Source organism: Carcharodon carcharias, chromosome 11 (assembly GCF_017639515.1).
Source record: "Carcharodon carcharias isolate sCarCar2 chromosome 11, sCarCar2.pri, whole genome shotgun sequence".
NCBI classification, from domain to species: domain Eukaryota; kingdom Metazoa; phylum Chordata; class Chondrichthyes; order Lamniformes; family Lamnidae; genus Carcharodon; species Carcharodon carcharias.
The window spans coordinates 19,426,048-19,447,084 of NC_054477.1; the positions used below are offsets into that span (position 1 = coordinate 19,426,048).

The 21,037-nt window shown below is 41.6% G+C and overlaps 1 protein-coding gene and 1 pseudogene across 6 annotated transcripts in view; one reads left to right on the plus strand and one right to left on the minus strand.

Moving 5' to 3' along the window:
* dhrsx (dehydrogenase/reductase (SDR family) X-linked) overlaps positions 1 to 21,037 on the plus strand; it is a 289,036-nt gene that overhangs the window by 99,356 nt on the left and 168,643 nt on the right. The window lies entirely within an intron of this gene.
* LOC121284524 lies at positions 5,309 to 5,460 on the minus strand (annotated as a pseudogene).

Genomic DNA, 21,037 nt, shown 5'->3' on the forward strand with positions numbered 1-21,037 from the left:
TATAACAAATGTCTGGTAGTAAGTTTAAGACAGCCTGGGTGCTGAGAGGTCTTGTGGCTTTACAATGTTGTCACAGCCACCTGTGTTGGATTAGTGTTTGTAACTTACTGCTATTACCTTATAAGTACTAACCTGAAAAGAAAAATCCATTAGGATTGTTGACTTTCCTTGTTCCACAGACCATGTAAAAACTACCCAATTGTGCAATGCATCCCTGCGGGGGGATTTAAGTGCTTTAGGATGCTTTTCTATGTTAAAGGTACTATATAAATGCAAGGGATGTTGTTGTTGATCAGGGTAGGGTGTGAAGTAAAGCAAAGTTGTTTCATTGGCAAAAATATCAGAGTTGTTGCAAAACAAAATGGGATGGGGAAGAGAGATGCTGATCCATAAGTTACACCTTCCAAATAGTAGCCTTGAACATTCAACACATAACTAACACCTCAAGCAAAGTGTTGAAAACGAGTGAATGGTGTAATCATGTTTAAGTATCCTTACTACTAAAAGCAGAAAGTGGGGAGGAATGTGGCTTCATGCACGTTATACAGCAGTAAACTCTGTGCAGCATAAATCATTCATTGTCTTATCTGTTTTTCTTTTTATCCAAGGTACTATGCTGCCTTCCATTTCATTTAAAAATCTACTAAAATGTTCTCATGCTACTGTTCATTTGCACAACACATTTCATTAACATGATGTCCCATTTATCTCATTTGCTGAGACATATTGTTAAGCATCTCCATGTATTTTAAAGCCCTCTTTTCTAAAATTATAATGTCCAGATATAAATTTGATTTTCCTTTCCACTTTACATTCATGCAGTTCATATAATAACGTAGCTTTTGGTGACTTTAACCAAAGGAATTTCAGCAAGCCAACAGTGGAAACTTTTGACCAAGGTGGAAAGTGATGACAGGCGCTGCAAAGGAAGTGTTCAACCACAGGGAGGACTATATCTGTGACTGTAAAGTCAAGATGTTGTTGGTAAGTTAAAATGCCTAATTGCTCGGTGTGGTTAACAATCAAACATAAGGCCAGATTTGATGGATCACAGTGTCCTCAGACGATAAAGAACAAACAAAGAACAAAGAAAAGTATAGCACAGGAACAGGCCCTTCGGCCCTCCAAGCCTGCGCCGATCATATTGCCCGTCAACTAAAACATTTTGCACTTCCGGGGTCCGTATCCCTCTATTCCCATCCTATTCATGTATTTGTCAAGCTGCTCTTAAACACCACTATCGTACCTGCTTCCACCACCTCCTCTGGCAGCGAATTCTACCCTCTGCGTAAAAAACTTGCCCTGCAAATCTCCTCTCTAGTTTTCTCCTCTCACCTTAAATCTATGTCTCCTAGTAATTGACTCTTCCACCCTGGGAAAAAGCTTCTGATTACCTACTCTGTCCACGCCACTCATAATTTTGTAAGCTTCTATCAAGTCGCCCCTCAATCTCCGTCGCTCTAGTGAGAACAATCTGAGTTTCTCCAACCTCTCCTATAACTAATAACCTCCAGACCAGGCAACATCCTGGTAAACCTCCTCTGCACCCTCTCCAATGCCTCCATATCCTTCTGGTAATGTGGTGACCAGAATTGCACGCAAAATTCCAAGTGTGGCCTAACCAAGGTTCTATACAGCTGCAGCATGACTTCCCAGCTTTTATACTCATAAAATATTTTATACTATATAAAAGGCTGGAGCAGGTCAAAAACATTGTGAGGGCTGATGCCATGGAAGGATTTGAACACAAACATGTGAATATTGAAATTGCGCGTTGGAGAACTGGGAGCCATTGTGGATCAGCAAGCTCGGGAGATGTTTAAACAGGTCTTGGTGCAAGTTACTTTATAGAAAATAATAAAAGGGGCACAGTAGCATGATGGTTATATTACTTGACTTGTAATCTGGAGGCTGGAAAATTTAAATTTAATTAATTAAATCAACCTGCACTAAAAAGCTAGTATCACTCGCAGTGACCATGAAACTACTGGAGTGTTGTAAAAACCTATCTGGTTGACAAATGTCCGTCCTTTAAGGAAGGAAACCTGCAATCTTCATCCGGTCTGGCTTATATCTGACTCCTGACCTGCAGCAATACGGCTGACTCTTAACTGACTTCTGAAAATTATTCAAATAAGAAGAATGACTGACAAGAGAATCCTTGAACTTGCAAAGTGAAATGATCAGTAAGCTTACCCTAAAGGTGTTATTCAGGAGTTTTAAGGAAAGGTATCTTGGTTGTTAACCACTGGAAAGCTTGATAGTAAATTAAGACTCAGTCAAAGATGAAGGAATTGTGGGGTGATGTGGGTGAATGGACAGATTATAAGCAACAGAGGCTGATCCAGTGTTGATGAACTGTGGAGGGTTTATCACCTATGTGTATCTGTTCATACTGCAAGGCAGTTTCTGTGACTTCATTGGAAGTAAAACAGGTTGTTAATTCACTAATAGCCATTTTACACTATCACTCAGAAGCCAGGATCATGCCCATTAAATCTCTTCCATTTTAGACAGATATGGAAGCATGTTTCAGCTTATATTTAACACATTCAAAGTTGGTGCCAAGGTAGTATAAATGTATACCACATTAGGAACTGGGTGTGCAGTGGTTTAAATTTAGCCCAGACTATTGGAGACTCTGATTTGCATGTTTTTGTCGTTATTTTTCTCTCAAATTCCCTCCCCTCTTTTCTTAATTGAGTCACGTTGATTTATGGTTCCACCAGCCCTCTGGTGCGTTCACATCCTTAAAAGAAATCTCAGCAATGAGTGTCAGTGGGTTGTTCCAAAATGGGAGACATTTCATGTAATTCCAATGTGCACTTTGCATTGGGGGGTCACAAAATTGAAATCACTGGCAAGAAGCCTGAATGATATTTGCCCTTCCTAACTCAGGGTTGCTGAAACCAACTGCGACTGTTAGCCAGCACACTGTTAAGCTGAGTTCAAACCTGGGATCTTCCTGGTCTCTATGGTTCAGTGCCATACTGGGAAGTGCATTTACCCACATAGCCGATAGAACTGCTTCAACTTATGCTGCTCTCTATTACCCTGTTTATTTGTGCATTCTATTGCACAATTTTATCCTCCTAAGAGGTCATTTTCTCTGCCTCTCCATGCTGTGCGATTTCCAGAGGATTAATCTCTTCAGTGGCCATCTTATTGTTACAACAACTTGCATTTATACAGTGCCTTGAACGTGGTACAAAGCCTCAAGATATTTCTCAGGGCATCTGACATAAAACTGAATCAGAGAAGGAGCTGTTAGGGTAAGTGGCCAAAAGCTTGGTGGAAGAGTTAGGTTTTTAAAGAGCATCATAAAGAAGGAGAAGCAGTGAGGTGGACAGGTTTATAGAATCACAGAATTATTACAGCACAGAAAGAGGCCTTCGGCCTATTAAGTTTGTGTTGGGTTTCTGAAGGAGTAATTCATTTAGTGCCACTCCCCTACTTTCTCCCCATAACCCTGCATGTTCTTCCTTTTCAGTTGACAATTCCTTTTTGAAAGCATCAATTGAACCTGCCTCCACCACACTTTCAGCAAGTGCTGTCCATATCCTAACCGCTCGCTGCTTTTCCTCCTGTCACCATTGCTTCCTTTACCAGTTCCTTCTCCACCGCCACTTCCCACCCCCAACCCCACCCCCCTTCCCCCCAACCACCCCCCACTCAGGGTGCTCTGCAGCTGATCAGTGACAGCCTTGACCTTAGCACTAGGGAAGCAACATAGCATCCTGGCCACAGAAACGCCTGTCTGTTCCCCTACCTATTGAATTTCCTAGAACTATTGCTTTTCCAGTCTTCTACATGTACAGCTTAGCCAGCCGTGGTGCCATGGACTTGGCTCTTGCTGCACTCCCCAGATGAACTATCATTCTCATCAGTATTTGGAGCTGAATACTGATTGGAGAGGGAGATACACTCAAGAATTCCTGCGCTGCTTGTTTCTTCTCGGCTGTCTGGTAGTCATCCATTCCTTCTCTCCCTGCATATTCTTAAGCTGTGGGGTGACTGCATCTATAAATATGCTATGCACAGAAGAAATTTGAAAGCTTAGAGCCTAGAAAGTTGAAGACACAGCTGCTGATGGAAGAGGGAATGCATAAGCCAGGATTGAAAGAATACAAAGTTCTCAGAGAGAGTTGCAAGTCTGGAGGAGCTTAAAGAAATTGCAAGGAGTGATGCCATGAAGGGATTTGAACACAAGCATGAGAATATAAAAACCAAGGTGTTGGTGGACAAGGTAGATGAACAAGCTCGGGAAACAGGTACAAGTTACCTTATAGTGAAGTACAAAAGGGGTGTGATAGCATGGTGATTATGTTAATTGACTAGTAATGCTGAATCCTGAACTAACGATCCAAGGGTATGAGTACAGATTCAACTATGGCAACTGGGAATTTAAATTCAATTAATTAAATCAATCTGGAATTAAAAACTAGTATCGGTATTAGTGACCATGAAGCTAGTAGATAGTTGTGAAAAGTCATCTGACTTGCCATGTCCTTTAGGGAAGGTAATCTGCTGTCCTTACCTGGTCTGACTCCAATCCCACAGCAACGTGGTTAACTCTTAACTGCCCTTTGAAGTTGGCAAGTAAGCTTCTCAGTTGCAGTCAAGAAGGTGGCTCGTGACCACCTTTTCAAAGGCATTTAGCGATGGGCAATAAATGCTGGCCTTGCCAGTGATGCCCACAGCCTGCGAATGACTAAAAACATATTTTATGAAAGGAATTTAACCCACTTAAACTGTTGTTTTTCTGCTTATGCACACTTAGTTTCCCAGATCACAGGCTGTTCCTGACAAGATAGCAGCCAGATGCCCCTTGGCTCACAGAGCCTTTCAATGCCACTTTCTTATCTCTACAGGAATAAATTGTATAAGACAGGCCTTTGTTAACTTTCAATCTGTTTTTTGTATGATGAAGTTCCCGGTCTCCTCTTTGCAACTTCCTTTATATACCAGTTGTAGGTTAGGAATCAACCAGGCTAATCTGCATCCTACCATTTGGTGACATAGCCTTTTGTTTCCTACATACTTACTGCTATAAAACTCCTAAGCTGCCATATAATCAAACAGGCAGATTTTCTGAATCCCATTGTGTAGCTCTTCATCCTCTTTACAAGTGATTTTTATGAGAGATAGTAAGGCAGAATTGCATGTAAAAATACTATTTGTGATAGAGATTATATCTTGTTGGATTATCTGTAATAAATGGCAAGACATGTCAAATCTCATGATTTTTCAGTGAAATTAAGCCTTTCTCCCAATCTGGCGAGAGGGCTCTTTTAAAAAATTTTTCAATCGGGGAAAGCACAAACATAATCCCCCACTACCACAAATTTTGCAGTCGAGTATCCCGTATTTAGGGACATCACAGGTGTCAGCACATCTGGAGTGCAATGAGATAGCCTCATCCTGGGAGAACAACCTTCATGATCATTGTTTCTCCCCTGAGGGGGCTCTGAGGTGACAGTATTTTTCACAGGTGGCTATTGTTATGATCCTAGCTGATGTTATTACTGAACAAGGCAGATCCCAGAATGGACCTGGCTTAATAGATCATAATTTTGATTTTTTTAAATTATGGAGGGTACTTATTGAACAAATTCACAGGAGTCTGCTGTTGACTTTTTAACAAAAGAATAAAACATTTTTTAAACAGGAAACTAACAAATTACACTAGATGACAAAAAGGTCAGAAAGATTTCAACACAAGGAAAAAATGATTCAAAGTCACGCTATCCCTTTTTTCCCAGCAATACTCTTACAGACCCAACACTCCAGTGAAGCTGTACCATTATTTCTGCACCGAGACTAGAGCTGGTTCAGTTGCAAAGAGTTTCTTTTCCAGTAGATTTCTGAACATTCACTAGCTGTCCTTCCACAATTGGTATCTCCCTTGACATATCCAGAAAACTCACTGTAAATTCACTGTTAATTTAACTTTAGAGCAATACCTATGAGTTCCTTAAATTCATTTCCTCAGCAGTCTGGCATCATTTCCAGCTAGACAGAGTCTTAGACCTTTTACGTCTTCACTCTGTGGTATATAAATACCAACTGAACTAAAATCTGCCTTTCTGTCACTCCCTGTGTCTCTGTGGGTCTCTCTCTGATCCTCTGTTGCCAGGCAACAGCACCATTTTCTCCCCTTACTTTTTGTATTTGTTTCAACTTCTCTAAACTACTAACCCCTTGGTAACCCATCTCTTCACTGCAAGAGTCATAAAACCTCATTAAAAATGCATATATACAAAAAGGGCCTGGAGAGTTGCTGGCTCTGTCTCAAAAAAACACTCTAAAATGAAACAAAACCCAGGTTTCACCTTTCTTAACACACACATAAAAAAAATAAATTAAATTTAAAGCTATATCTTGTTCCTAACACCCACAAATACAAATATAACTTAGTTAAAATTATCTCTAGTTCCTAACACCATATCCTTGGGGAACACTTTTAAGCTGTTAACAATTGTTAAGTTCTTCATTCATTTTGGCTGACAGCAGAGCAATCTTTAGACCGGCTTCGAATTGAAATCAAAATTAGACAGTGATTACTATCCTGCATTTTCCAGCGTTTTCCTTTCGATTTTCTTTTGGTTACAGAAAGTCCCCAAGCCCTCGAAGCTGCTATTGGCTTTTTAAGTTAATGTGCTTAGCCCCTGACTGCTTCCAACAAAATAGCATTTATCACTCTTAAAGAATTAAATATCCCACAGACTAATTAGTTACAATTACTGAATAGTTTATAAACCCTCCTACACAACTTTTGCATCAAATATTCATAATATGACAACACGTTACATTTGCGTTAAATAAAGTCATATATAATAGAATGGATTTTATGTTATATATCGCTTTATAATCATGTTTTTATGATGAAGTTCATTAATTTGTCTCTACTTCTACAATTTAAAATGGTAACTGAGTATGGTCTTCCTACATCTAAACACAAGGAAAATAATCCTTTTCGTGTCCAGATGACTAAACACTAAAGCATGCTCATGTCATTGTTGTTTCTATCTGCTTAAATGGCATTCTGTTACTAGGATAGTTTATATTAGGGAGAAAGAGCACTATTGATTTTCATATAAGTGACCCATAGTCTGGAGATCCAATTGCAGTGGTCCTGAGTGCTGTTATATTTGGTGCTTTTCATCTGGACCTTAGCTTCCTGTGTTTACATTGTAAAATCTATGCTGTATCCCAACAATGAAATGGCTCCAGGAAAATTTGAATCTATAAATCAGCTGACATGATAAGGGAGATTATAGAGATGTAAGTTGTTGTTGTTGTTGAGATTGTTTTAATAATGTTAACCTAGGGAGCCAATGGACAGAGTCCACTCTCCGACAATCAAAACTGCAGAACTAACAACGTGCAGCCAGCAGCATTAACACTGGGGGCTGCTGATGAGTTAAAGTGGGGCAGGAGAGAGTGGTGATGGTTGTCTCTTTCTGAGATGGTTGCCAGTCAAAAGGCCCCTTCCAGAGTTTTGCCTCTCATGTCCATCCTTCCCCACTGCGCTGACCAACATGCCCCCCCCTTCCCCCCATGCTGCCTCTCCAGCCTGGCCCCGGCGAGACCCTGGATCCTCCAGTTAGCCAGCAGCACTATGAGGCAGGACTTCCTCCTGAAGATATACTGAAGTCCTACCTCCATGCTAATTAAAGGGCCATCACCTGAAAAATTAAAGTGGGGCAAGCTGGCTAAATGGAGATGCACTCATCTCCGACATTTATGCTGCTCTCCAAAGCTCGGCCCATGGTGATCATGGATCTTTGAGCACCACATTCTCATTCTACTTTTATAGCCATTGGTGAACTATGGGACTAAATATGGCTTCATAGAACCTGTGAATGATTAAATAAGCATCAATGAGGTTTAAAAACCACCTGTCAATCTATATTTGCTTTATGTTTGAAAAAAAAAACTCATGATTTTTACAACAAGTCTCTTAATCTTTAAGAGTTAGTCTCCTGAGACGGTGGAGCTGGCATCACTGAGTGGCACCCCACCCTAATTATGTGGCATCATTTTATCTTGTTTTTCCCCTAAACTCGTGTGCTTTTGCTTGCTTTCAACTTGAACCAATGAAGGTCCCTTGAAGGAGATAGTGTATTTGTGTTACAGCCAGTGATGATGTGTTTTGATTATCTTTTATTGTCTTTGTTCCAGCGGCAGTATAGACTTTTGTGTTTTTATTGGTCTGTTTTCTGTCAGTGCAATTCACTGGAGGCTGTAAATGTGACAGTACCACCAGATGTGGTTATGCACTTTAAAAAAAGTAGTAAAATGTGTCATCCGTTTCTTTAATGGATCATTCACCTTTAAGGGCGTTGGGAAGGACCATAGCTCTATATAAATCAAACTTTGGAAATGAAAGGTGATAAATCATCCATGTTATTCTCTTTATTGTAAGGAGAATAAAACCAATCGTGAGGAAGAATATCATTAAAATTCTATTGAAGAGGTCAGAAATGTATTTTCATTAGATTTTTAATCCACTGTATGGTGTGCAAATCTATTATCGCTTCGAGTGTGGGATAAGTATTTATTTTGTAACATATCACTAAATCTTTATGAATTACAAGCCATTTCTGAGGTTTTTTAATGTATCTGTGTGATTAGAGAGTTGTGTTGTTAGGTTAACTGCCTTTAATCATCGCTATTAGAGATTTGCCTTGTGCAATAAACTGTAATTGTTCAGTGGCACAGAGTGGGGCTCAGTGCAAGTTCAGCCTGATGAGCGATGTTGAGCTGAGCGGTACTGCTCTGAGGACACTACCTATAATAGCAAGGGATAGAGAAATCAGAGAACAGGGCTACATTTAGAAGACCCTGGCACCAATTGACGGACAAGGGCTTGCCATTGCCTGGAGGCAGCCCATTCATTTGACCTCTTAGATTTAGCGATGTTAGCTTGGTTAGTACATCATATTACATAGTATTTCCACCACAGAAACAGACCATTCAGCCCAACAGGTCCATGCCAGTGTTTATCCTCGACAAGAGCATCTTCCCATCCTCCTCCTCCTAATCCCATCAACCTCTTCTATTCCATTCTCCATCATGTGTTTATTTAGCTTCCCTTTAAATGCTATTCAATGCAACTACTTAATGTGGTGGCGAGCTCTGTTTTCTAATCATTGTCTGGGCAAAGAATTTTCTCCTGAATTATGTATGGCATTTATTAGTGACTATCTTGTATTAATGAACCCTGGTTCTGATCTTGCTTTCGAGTGGAAACATCTTTTTTTAATATTCTTACATGGGATGTGGTCATCGTTGTCTAGGCCAGCATTTATTGCCCATCCAGTGTATGTGTTGTAGGAACACACCTAGTGTTGTTAAGAAGGGAGTTCCAGGATTCCAGGACCCAGCAAAAGTGAAGAAATGGCGATATAATTTGTCATTCAAGTCAGCATGGTGTGTGACTTGCAGGGGAACTTGCAGGTGGTGGTATTCCTATGCATCTGCTGCCCTTGTCCTTCTAGGTGATGGAGCTCACAGGCCTGGAAACTGCTGTCAATGGTGAGTTGCTGTAGTGCAACTTGTAGATGTACACACTGCTGGCACTATGTGTACTGCTGGAGGGAGTGAATGTTGAAAGTGGTGGATGGGGTGTCAATCAAGCAGGCTGCTTTGTTCTGGATTGTGTCAAGCTTCTTGAATATTGTGGAGCTGCACTCGTTCAGGCAAGTGGAGAGTATTCCATCGTATTTGCGACTTGTGCCTTATAAATGGTGGACAGGCTTTGGGAAGTCAGGAGGTGAGTTACTTGCCACAGAATTCCTTGCCTCTGTCCTGCTCTTGTAGCTGCTGTATTTATATAATTGGTTCAGTTCAATTTCTGGTCAATGGGAACTCGCAGGATGTTGATAGTGTGGGATTCAGTGATGGTAATGCCATTGAATGTCAAGGGGAGATTCTCTCTTGTTGGAGATGATCATTGCCTGGCAATTGGGTGGCACAAATGTTCCTTGCCACTTATCAGCCCAAACCTGGATATTGTCCAGGCCTTGCTGCGTTTGGACATGGACTGCTTCAGTATCTGAGGAGACGTGAATGTTGCTGAACATTGTGCAATCATCAACGAACATCCCCACTTCTGACCTTATGATGGAACGAAGGTCATCGATGAAACAGCTGAAGATGATTGGGCCTAGGACACTAGCCTGAGGAACTACTGCAGTGATGTCCAGGGACTGAGATGATTGACCTCCAACAGCCACAACCATCTTCTTTTATGCTAGGTAAGGCTGCAATCAGTGGAGAGTTTTCCCCCATTCCCATTGACTCCAGTTTTGCTCGGGCTCCTTGATACCACACTCGGTCAAATGCTGCCTTGATGTCAAGGGCAGTCACTCTGACCTCATCTCTGGAGTTCGGCTTTTTTATCCATGTTTGCACCAAGGCTGTAATGAGGTCAGGAGCTGTGTGGCCCTGGTGGAACCAAAACTGAACGTCAATGATTAGGTTATTGCTGGGTAAGTGCCGCTGGATAGCACATTGATGACCCCTTCCGTCACATTGCTGATGATCGAAAGTGGACTGATGGGGTGGTAATCGGCCTGGTTGGATTTTGTTATGACCAGTCCGCAGGCTAAGACCCCAATTTGTTAAGATCCCAGACGAGATACCCCAAATTCTTAACTTTCTGAACGGGACCCCAAGTTTGTTGTGCTCCCAGATAAAGAGGAAGGAGTGACTCTGCTTCTTTATTCAACCCCTTTAGCTGGTCGCAACAAGGTTAACTTAAAAGGGAATACCTTTTCCCAGTTCAAATGTACTTATGTTTTATAAGGAGCCAGTTTAACCAGGCTTTTTTGAGTCAAAGAAAGAGTAAGTTTATTAGTTACTAAAAACCTAAGAAAAAATAATAAAAATGCAACACACATACACACAAATCAGAAATGAGAAGTTGAGTCCAAAAGCAGAAGTTATAAAAGATACACGAATCAGTCTTTGGCTTGTCTGTGAGGCATAGATGGTGAAATGTTGCATCTGTTAAGTTAAGGCTATTAAGGTGACTCTGGTAGAGCTGACTTTGGCAGTTGGTTTGGAGACACTTGCCCCTGCAGGTTAGCTGAAGAAGCTGTCCTATTTGCTTCTTTGATTGTGGCTTTGCTGACATTTTTGTTTATTCATTCATGGGATGTGGGCATCACTGGCTAGGCCAGCATTTATTGCCCATCCTTAATTTCCCTTGTTCAGAGGGCATTTAAAGAGTCAACCATATTGCTGTGAGTCTGGAGTCACATGTAGGCCAGACCAAGTAAGGACAACAGATTTCCTTCCCTAAAGGACATTAGTGAACCAGATGGGTTTTTATGACAATTGGCAATGGTTTCATGGTCGTCATCAGACTTTTAATTCCGGATTTTTTTTATTGAACTCGAACCCGAGTCTCTGGAATATCAGTCAGTGACAATACCACTATGCCAACACTTGCCCCTAGCAACAGAGAGAGGAGAGAGCCTTTGCCTACAAGCTGCAAAGGGGTGCCTAGTAGATCTACTACTGCTGTGATTCTCACTAGCACACAATGGCACACTGAAACTAGAACACACAGATCAGGTTTGCGGCTAGCTTTTTAACCCATTTCATTGTGTATCCCTGGAAGGGAAATAATAAACATGTCTTTCATCCTGGCTCAGTTTTATTTCAACTCGGATCGTTTCCACATCCTGTGATATAACTCAATAGGAGGTAGTTTCTGCTGAGATGTGGTAATCAGTCTCCATTGTCCCTGCAACCACAGGAGATTAACATTCAGTCTTTTGCATTTCATCTCTTCCTTTCAAGTGTCTTTGTCAGAAGTAAGCTTTGACACCATTTTAGGTACGATATTCCATAGTCTCTCTGGACTAGTCACGAAGTATATCCACAAAGGAATTTTCTAGAAAGTGGTTGCTTTATATTCTCAGTGATTTTTTGCTTGGTGTCTTTGCTTGTATGTCCTCTTTAAAAAACACATGTCTTCCTTAAAAAGTTCAAAATGCTAGCAAGTAATTTGGGGCTCTAATTTACTGTTTTTGTGGACAGGATATACAGTGAAGATACTGGAGGACTGGAGAAATGCAAATGTAGTTCCATTGTTTAAAAAGGGACCAAAGGAAATGCCAAACAATTATAGGCCAGTTAGTCTTACATCGGTGGTGAGCAAGTTAGTAGAATCAATCCTGAGAGATAGGATTAACTGCCATGTGGAAAGGCATGGACGAGTCAGGGTTGGTCAGCATGGATTTGTTAAAGGAAGGTCTTGCCTCACAAATTTGATTGAATTCTTTGAGGAAGTGACAAGAAGGGTTGATGAAGGTAGTGCAGTGGATGTAGTGTACATGGATTTTAGCAAGGCATTTGACAAGGTCCCACGTGGCAGGTTGGTCAGGAAAGTAAAAGCCCATGGGATTCAGGGTAATGTGGCAAACTGGATAAAAGGTTGGCTTTGTAACAGGAAACAAAGAGTAATGGTTGATGGATGCCCTTGCGAATGGAAAGTTGTCTCAAGTGGTGTTCCACAGGGCTTGGTGTTGGGACCCTTGCTGTTTGTGTTATATATTAACGATTTGGACATGAACGTGGGGGGCACGATTGGGAAATTTGCAGATGACACAAAGATTGGCTGAGTAGTGGATAGTGTAGAGGATAGCCATAATCTCCAAAACGATATAGGTGGGTTAGTGGAGTGGGTGGTAAAATGGCAGATGGATTTTAACATAGAGAAGTGTGAGGTCATACATTTCGGGAGGTCAAACAGTTCCAGGATTATACAATAAATGGGAATATGCTAAGATGGGTAGATGAAGTGAGAGATCTTGGCGTACAAGTACACAGGTCCCTGAAGACAGCAGTTCAAGTAGACAGGGTTGTAAAGAAGGCATATGGAATGCTCTCCTTCATTGACAGAGGTATAGAATATAAAAGTAAGGATATAATGTTGGAATTGTATAAAATACTGATGAGGCCACAACTGGAATATTATGTGCAGTTCTGGTCACCACATTACAGGAAGGACATAATAGATCTGGAGAGAGTGCAGAAGAGGTTTACAAGAATGTTGCCAGGGTCAGAAAAGTGTGGCTTTGAGGAGAGATTGGATAGGTTGGGGTTATTTTCCTTAGAACAAAGAAGGCTGAGAGGTGACTTGATTGAGGTGTATAAAATTATGAGGGGAATAGATAGAGCAGACAGGATAAAATTGTTTCCCTTGGTGGAGAATTCTAGAACCAAGGGACATAGATTCAAGACAAGTGGCAGAAGGTGTAGGGGGGACATGAGGAAGAACCTTTTTACGCAGAGGGTAGTGGGTGTCTGGAATTCGCTGCCCAAGTTGGTGGTAAAGGCAGAAACTCTAAACTATTTTAAAAAGTACCTGGATTTGCACCTTAAGTGCTGTAAGCTGCAGGGCTATGGGCTGGGTGCAGGAAGGTGGGATTAGAAAGGGCACCGGGTGTCTTCGGGCCGGCATGGACAAGATGGGCCAAATGGCCTCCTGTGTTGTAACTTTTCTATGGTTCTATGGACAATTTTCCACATTGCTGGATAGTTGCCAGTATTGTAGCTGTATTGGAACAGCTTGGCAAAGGGCATGGCTAGTTCTGGAGAGGAAGTTTTCAGTAATATTGCCAGAATGTTGTCAGGGCCCATAGCTTTTGTAGCATCCAGTGCCTTCAGCACTTGAAATTACGTGGAGTGAATCAAATTGGCTGAAGACTGACATCTGTGATGCTAAGAGCCTCAGGAGAAGACCAAGATGAGTCATCCACTCGGCACCTCTGGCTGAAGATGGTTGCAAATGCTTCAGCTTTGTCTTTTGTATTGACTTGTCGGGCTCTCCCATTTTTGAGAATGGGGATATTTGTGGAGCTACCTCCTCTAGTTAATTGTTTAAGTGTCCTCCACAATTCCTGACTGGATGTGGCAGGATGGCAGTGTTTAGGTCTGAATCGTTGGTTGTGGGATTGCTTAGTTCTGTGTATTGCATTCTCCTTCCAGTAGGCAGAGCTAAGCAATCCCACAACCAGTGGATCAAATCTAAACTGATACGTATGGATTGAGAAGGTCAAATGCACCTTGGGACCTGATGATCCTCTTGTGGATCAGAGTGGATGTGGATAAATTTTCTTCAGTTTCAGTATCTTTGGGAGTCAGTAAGTATTTATGTTCATGTATGGCAGGCTTATTGAGTAGGGAAGTTCAATACCATGCAATTGAGCCCAAGACTCCTGCTCTTCCCAAAATCTGTTGGTTCCCTTTGTCCCAACAAATGGTCCCTCCCCTCAATTCAATCCTCAAATGGAATTCATAGTGATTTTCTATGGTAGATTTAGACAAGTTATTGGCAGCAGCCTCAATGCCTTCCAGTGCATTTGAAGGTGCAATTCTATTTATCTGGCCTGCTGAATGAGCTGGTTCTCATGGTCCGAGTTTCACTCTAGACTTGACAACAACTGCAGTTGTGGTTGCTGATCAATGTCATGTTCATGACTGTCATTCTGTCATATATTTTCTCTGAGCTTGATGTCAGGAAAAGTCCACACACACCAGCAATTTGGAGAGCTCATGATAACTGAGAGCACTGATTGGCTGTGGACAGAAGGAAATGTCACACCGATCACCCTGTGCCACCGCCATCGACTGTCCATCTTCGCCAAAATCGGGGCTGACACTCCAGTGTAGTACAGAGGGAGTGCTGCACTGTTGGTGGTGCCATCTTTTGGATAGGATGTTAAGCCCAAGCCCCGTCTCCTTCTCGGGAGGACTTGAAAGATTGCATGGCATTATTTCAAAGAAGAGCAGTGGGGTTATCCTTGATCACCTGACCAATATTTATCCTGCAACCAGGACACTAAAAGAGGTTACCTGGTCATTATCGCATTGCTTTTTGCGGGATGCCGCTGTGTAGAAATTGCCTGCCACGTGTCCTACATCATAACAGTGACTATACTTCTTCAGTTGTTCATTGGCTGTGAGATCTGAGATTATGAAAGGCTGAAACCTCTAGACTTGACTATTTCAAGCGTTCCAGGTCGAACTCCCATCTTCCACCCTTCATAAAGTTGAGCTCATTCACAAGTCTGTGGCCTGTATTTTAACTCACACCAAACTCCATTCACCCATCACCCCTGTGTGTGCTCATATACATTGATTCCCAGTTGAGCAAGGCCTCAATTTTAAAATTCTGATCCTTTTTTTCAAATCCCTCCATGGCCTTGCCCCTCCATGACTCTTTAGTCTCCTCCAGCACCATAACTCCAGGGGGAGGCAGTGGCTTAGCGGTATTGTCACTGGTCTGCAATCCCACTATGGCAGATGGTGAAATTTGAATTCAATAAAAAAAATCTGGAACTATAAGTCTGATGATGACCATGAAATCATTGCCGATTGTCATAAAAACCCATCTGGTTCACTACTGTCCTTTAGGGAAGGAAATCTGTTGTCCTTACCTGGTCTGTCCTACATGTGACTCCAGACCCACAGCAATGTGGTTGACTCTTAACTGCCCTCTGAACAAGAGCAACTAGGGATGGGCGATAAATGCTGGCCTAAATAAATCCTAGCCAGTGACGCCCACATCCCATGAACGAATAAAAAAACCCTCTGAAATATCTACGCTCCTTCAATTCTTGCCAATTTTAATCATCCACCATTGGTGGCTGTGCAATTAATCAAAGGTACTATTATAAATGCAAGATTTTGTTAAATAAATGCGAGTCTGGTCTTTCTATCAGTGTCTCACAGCCTGTGGTGCTGCAGTACACCTCAAGAAGTCTTGTGGCTTTACAATATTTTCAGAGTCTCTTGAATTGAGTTTGTGTTTGTAACACTCTGCCATTGTATGTACTGACCTGAATAGAAAAATCTATAAAGCTCATTGATCTTGTTTGTTCCACAGACCATGTAAAATCTGCCCAGTTGTACATTGCCTCCAATTCATTAAAGAGCGTGAATGCTCTACAGAATTTCTCTCTCTTGCCCCATGCAGTCAGCTAAAACCCCACAACTCACCTCCATTATTCAAACATTGTATGGTTGCATTCCACTGATGGCTGTTGCATGCTCAAGGACACTAGCAATTGTTCTAACCTTTTGACTGAGAGTATGCAGTCACACTTCAGTGTGAAATGCAGGTCAGACCTGCTAATTGTGGGTCATTTCTGCTCTTTGGATTAGTTATTTGCATAGGCCTTTCAAAAGTTCCAGCAGGAAAAATCTGAGATTATTATAATACTTGGCCATTGAATGTTGTAATATAACAATATATATTCATTTCTAAGAAGAAAGTGAGCTTTTAATATTCATAAGCTAGCCACCAGTACTAGATGGAATGGATGTATTACAAGTTAAAGGGCAGTTTTCACTGCAGAATATAATAGTCTAGTTTGCTACATTTACCAGTTGGCGTCAGAGGATCTTGCAGCACAAAAAGGGGACCATTCAGCCCCTCATGCCTGTGCCAGCTCTTTGAAAGAGCTTCTCAATTTGTTCTACTCACCTGTTCTTTCTCATGTCCCTGGAATGTTTTCTTTTTCAAACTGGTACAAAAGATTGCAGAATTTTAAGTGCGAATTTGGTTCAGTGCAACTCCAGCTTTCACAATCTTTTGTGCTAGTTTTAAAAAGGGCTTCCCAAACTGTGGGTCATGATCCTCAGTGGGGTCGCGAGACGAGATTTTGGGGTTGCAAGCTCTGAGGTAGCAATGGCTGCTGTGGAGCTCGGACTGAATGCTAACAGATGTGAGATCCCTTTAAATCCTTGCACTTTTTTCCAATGCTGGGCATGGCCTAATGGACAGATATTTGAGGCCAGATTCCTGTTGGAAAAAAAGACGGTGGAAAAAATAAGTGTTTTTAAAAAAAGCCCTGCAGTTTAAACACTTGGCACCACACCCAACCTCACGCACCCGCCACTGCTCAGCAGCTGAAGACTGTCCCCAATCAACAACTTTCATAACCGCCCCCCACACCCAATCTTCTCTTTGGGGTCATGAGAAACCTGGGGCATTAAAATGGGGTAACACCAGGAAGGAGCTTGGGAAGAACTGCTCCAGATGCTGTCTCGCCCACTAAACTGGTCACACTCCCGATCACATTAATTACCATTAGAGTTTCTGCTCGTTTACGGGCTTTTGAGTAGGATCTAACAATTAAGCTGCTTCTTTCAGGGATACGAACGCTACAGTAACTGGTACATTTTAAAAGATTTTAAATAAAGTTTCTTTAATATACTAAGACTTACTGTTAATATGTTACTGTTACTAATGTACAAAGGATTACTGTTTCCCAATATTACTAACAAATGATTATGTGTTTTTTAAAGTTATTTTTAGTAATTTAAAATCGGGTTACTCACAAGCAGTGGATTGACTCTGTGATTATTTTTGTGATAATCCCATTTTCAGCTGTATTAACCAAACTGTCAGTTTGCACTCTTAGATATATCGAGAAACATTTTTAAAGCAAAATTTGTTTTTTTTAAAGAATATAAAATTGAAAATGCTGTCCGTTTGTTCTGATTTGTAGCAGATTTTGTGTGCAGCAATTATACAAATGAGCTGGAATGGAAACACATAAAAAAAAACCAGTTGGTAAAACGGGCATAATTTTGGCTGCAATTTGCACCCATTTAGTTGATTGTGCCCAAGGGAGAAATTCTACCCCATAGTGGATAATTTCCACTTTGCACAAGCTAAACTGAGTTAAAAATGGAGAAATCAGCTCAGGACAGGTAACACATATACAGATACAACACCACGTTCCTTGCCCCAAATTGCCAATAAATAATGCTACTGGACATGAGGGTAGCCAACTCTGTTTAGATGCAATCTTCCGGGTTTTGTCTAATAACCTTACATCTCCCAAAACCATGCCCCGCCAAGCAGCCTTTTACTCCCCCATAGTTAATGCTTTTATAACTCATGAACAAATGTCTTCAAAGAAAATGAAAAAAAAAACAGAATTGTTTTAATGCCTTTATGATTTCTCTACTGTGTTAGACATAGTATTGCCAGGGAGATTAATCTTCAATTCATGGAGATTCCAGGGCAATCCGGGGATGGGGTGGGGGGAGGGCGGTAATTAGCAACCCTACTGGCCATAGTTACAAACATATAGAAATTATGGACAGGAAAAGAACACCCAGCTTGTTCCTAGTGTACATATATTTTTTAATTCTTAAATGTGCAGTACAGACACTTTCAGAGTTCTGAAATATAAAATTGATTTCTAAAAGATACTCCACATAGTTCTGGGCCCTAATTTTGATATATGAATGGGTATTACGAAAAGATAAAGCAATTTCCAGAATCTGAAATGCTATTATCTTCAGGCCATGTAATCCAGAGTCTACTTTATCCAAACATGTCACATACATTTATCAATGGCCTTTTGTGTTCTCTGCCATTTCTCTTTATTTTCAGATGGCTACAGCTTTGTTTCCACCTAATACCACAGCTAAATCAAGACCCAATTTTCCACCTACAAGGGCTGTGTGTGGGACTTATACCTATTGACATGAACCCTGCACCTCAACCAGTCAGGAGCTGTATAAATTAAGTACACGCGAATCACTTAATGTCCTTGTCCCCAGAAATGTTGTTCATCTTTTGAATATTGTGGGGGTAGAGGAAGATTTTGTTATTGCAAACTAATGTTTTTGACGGCTGTCTGCAGTGGCCCCAGGCTAAGGGCTGCTGGTTAGGCTGTGTGACAGTCACATATTGCCTGTAAAACTAATTGAGATGTGAACACTACTTTTAAAAAGAAAGCCTCGTGAAAAATAGACACTGTATCTTCAAAATAGATTCTGGAAAGTCAGGTGACTCCTTTTGTCATTTCTGGACAAACAAAGACAATATGTCTGGGAAGTTACTTAAAAATGCAAATGGATTTCCCAGGTACAAGTTGACTACCCCTCAGAATTTCAAAGAAAGCTCTTTAAAAAACAATGGCTGCAAAACCTGTAGGCCCCATGAAGATGGGATGTCAAATAAAGTCTTTCAGTGAACTAATCCTAAGTGGAATGTTGATGAGATATCAATCATTACCCATCTCTCCCCCCATTGTGAATCATTCACATCAGCTCCAACCCATTGTGTGGATAATGGAATGCATTGATCCTACTATCACATGACTGAAACTAGCTGGAGAGGAGGGTCAGTACCATATTAATCCGCCAGGGAGCCAGAAAGGCAGGCTGGGACCAACACCACTGGGCAGAGATCACCCAGTAGAACAGAAAAAACCCTGTCTTTAAAAGACAGTCATCTCAGACAGTAGAAAGGGACTAATTTGCTTTACCTGCAAGATTATATTTCTCCACGATGGAAGTTTGGTCACAATTTCATCTGAAACAGCCGGGAACTTCCAACCTCCGTTTGTCTTCAAAGAACCAGGAAAGGATCCTACAAGCCAGCACTGTTTTCAACTTCCATCTTAAAGATTTGTTAAAGTGATTTGCTTCTTGATACTTTGTTAATACTCTAAGTGCATTTTACACCTCTAGAAATCATATTTTCTTGTGTATCTGCACGTTTGAAAAGTGAGTGTTTGTTGCGTTTACAGTTCGGGTGTTGTGAAAATAAACTCCTTCCTTTGAATTTAAACTTACAGGAAAGCCTGTTGATGCCTGTTCTTTAACGCCACAGCACTCAAAACACATCTTGTCCTGGTCAGCTAAGAGGTGAGAAAAGGGGGAAAGTTATCCCGCACAACTCTCCCCATCTGTAACACATGCATGTCGACACAGTATTCCTTGGAAAATCCAATTTTTTTTATTCATTCACAGGATGTGGGCTTCGCTGGCTGGGCCAGCATTTAATGCCCATCCTAGTTGCCCAAGAGAAGGTGGTAGTGAACTGCCTTCTTGAACTGCTGCAGTCCATTTGGTGTAGGTACACCCACAGTGCTGTTAGGAAAAGAGCTCCAGGATTTTGACCCAATGACAGTGAAGGAACGGCGATGTGTTTCCAAGTCAGGTTGATGAGTGACTTGGAGAGGAACTTCCAGGTGGTGGTGTTCCCATAGAACCATAGAAAAGTTACAGCACAGAAGGAGGCCATTTGGCCCATCTTGTCCATGCCAGCCCGAGGACACCCAGGTGCCCTTTCTAAACCCACCTTCCTGCACCTGGCCCATAGCCCTACAGCTTACAGCACTTTAGGTGCAGATCCAGGTACTTTTTAAAAGAGTTTAAAGTTTCGGCCTCTACCACCAACTTGGGCAGCGAATTCCAGACACCCACTAACCTCTGCGTAAAAAAGTTCTTCCTCATGTCCCCCCTACACCTTCTGCCACTTATTTTGAATCTATATCCCCTTGGTTCTAGAATTCTCCACCAAGGGAAACAATTTTATCCTGTCCACTCATTCTATCTATTCCCCTCATAATTTTGTGCACCTCAATCAAGTTAACTCTCAGCCTTCTTTGTTCTAAGGAAAATGACCCCAACCTATCCAATCTCTCCCCGTAGCTACACTTTTCTAACCCTGGCAACATTCTTGTAAACCTCCTCTGTGCTCTCTCCAGAGCTATTACGTCCTTCCTGTAATGTGGTGACCAGAACTGCACACAATACTCCACTTGTGGCTTCACCAGTGTTTTATACAATTCCAACATTATATCCTTAATTTTATATTCTATACCTCTGCCAATGAAGGAGAGCATTCCATATGCCTTTACAACCTTGTCTACTTGAACTGCCTTTGGCCTTCTACATGGTAATGGCCCATGGGTTTGGAAGGTGCTGTGTAAGGAGCCTTGGTGAATTTCTGCTGTGCATCTTGTAGATGGTACACACTGCTGCTACTGTGGTGGAGGGAGTGAATGTTTGTGGATGTGGTGCCAATCAAGCGGTCTGCTTTGTCCTGTACGGTGTCAAGCTTTTTGAGTGTTGTGGGAGCTGCATTCATCCAGGCAAGTGGAGAGTATTTCATCACACTCCTGACTTGTGCCTTGTAGGTGGTGGGCAGGTTTTGGGGAGTCAGGAGGTGAGTTACTCAACACAGGATTCCTAGCCTCTGACCTGC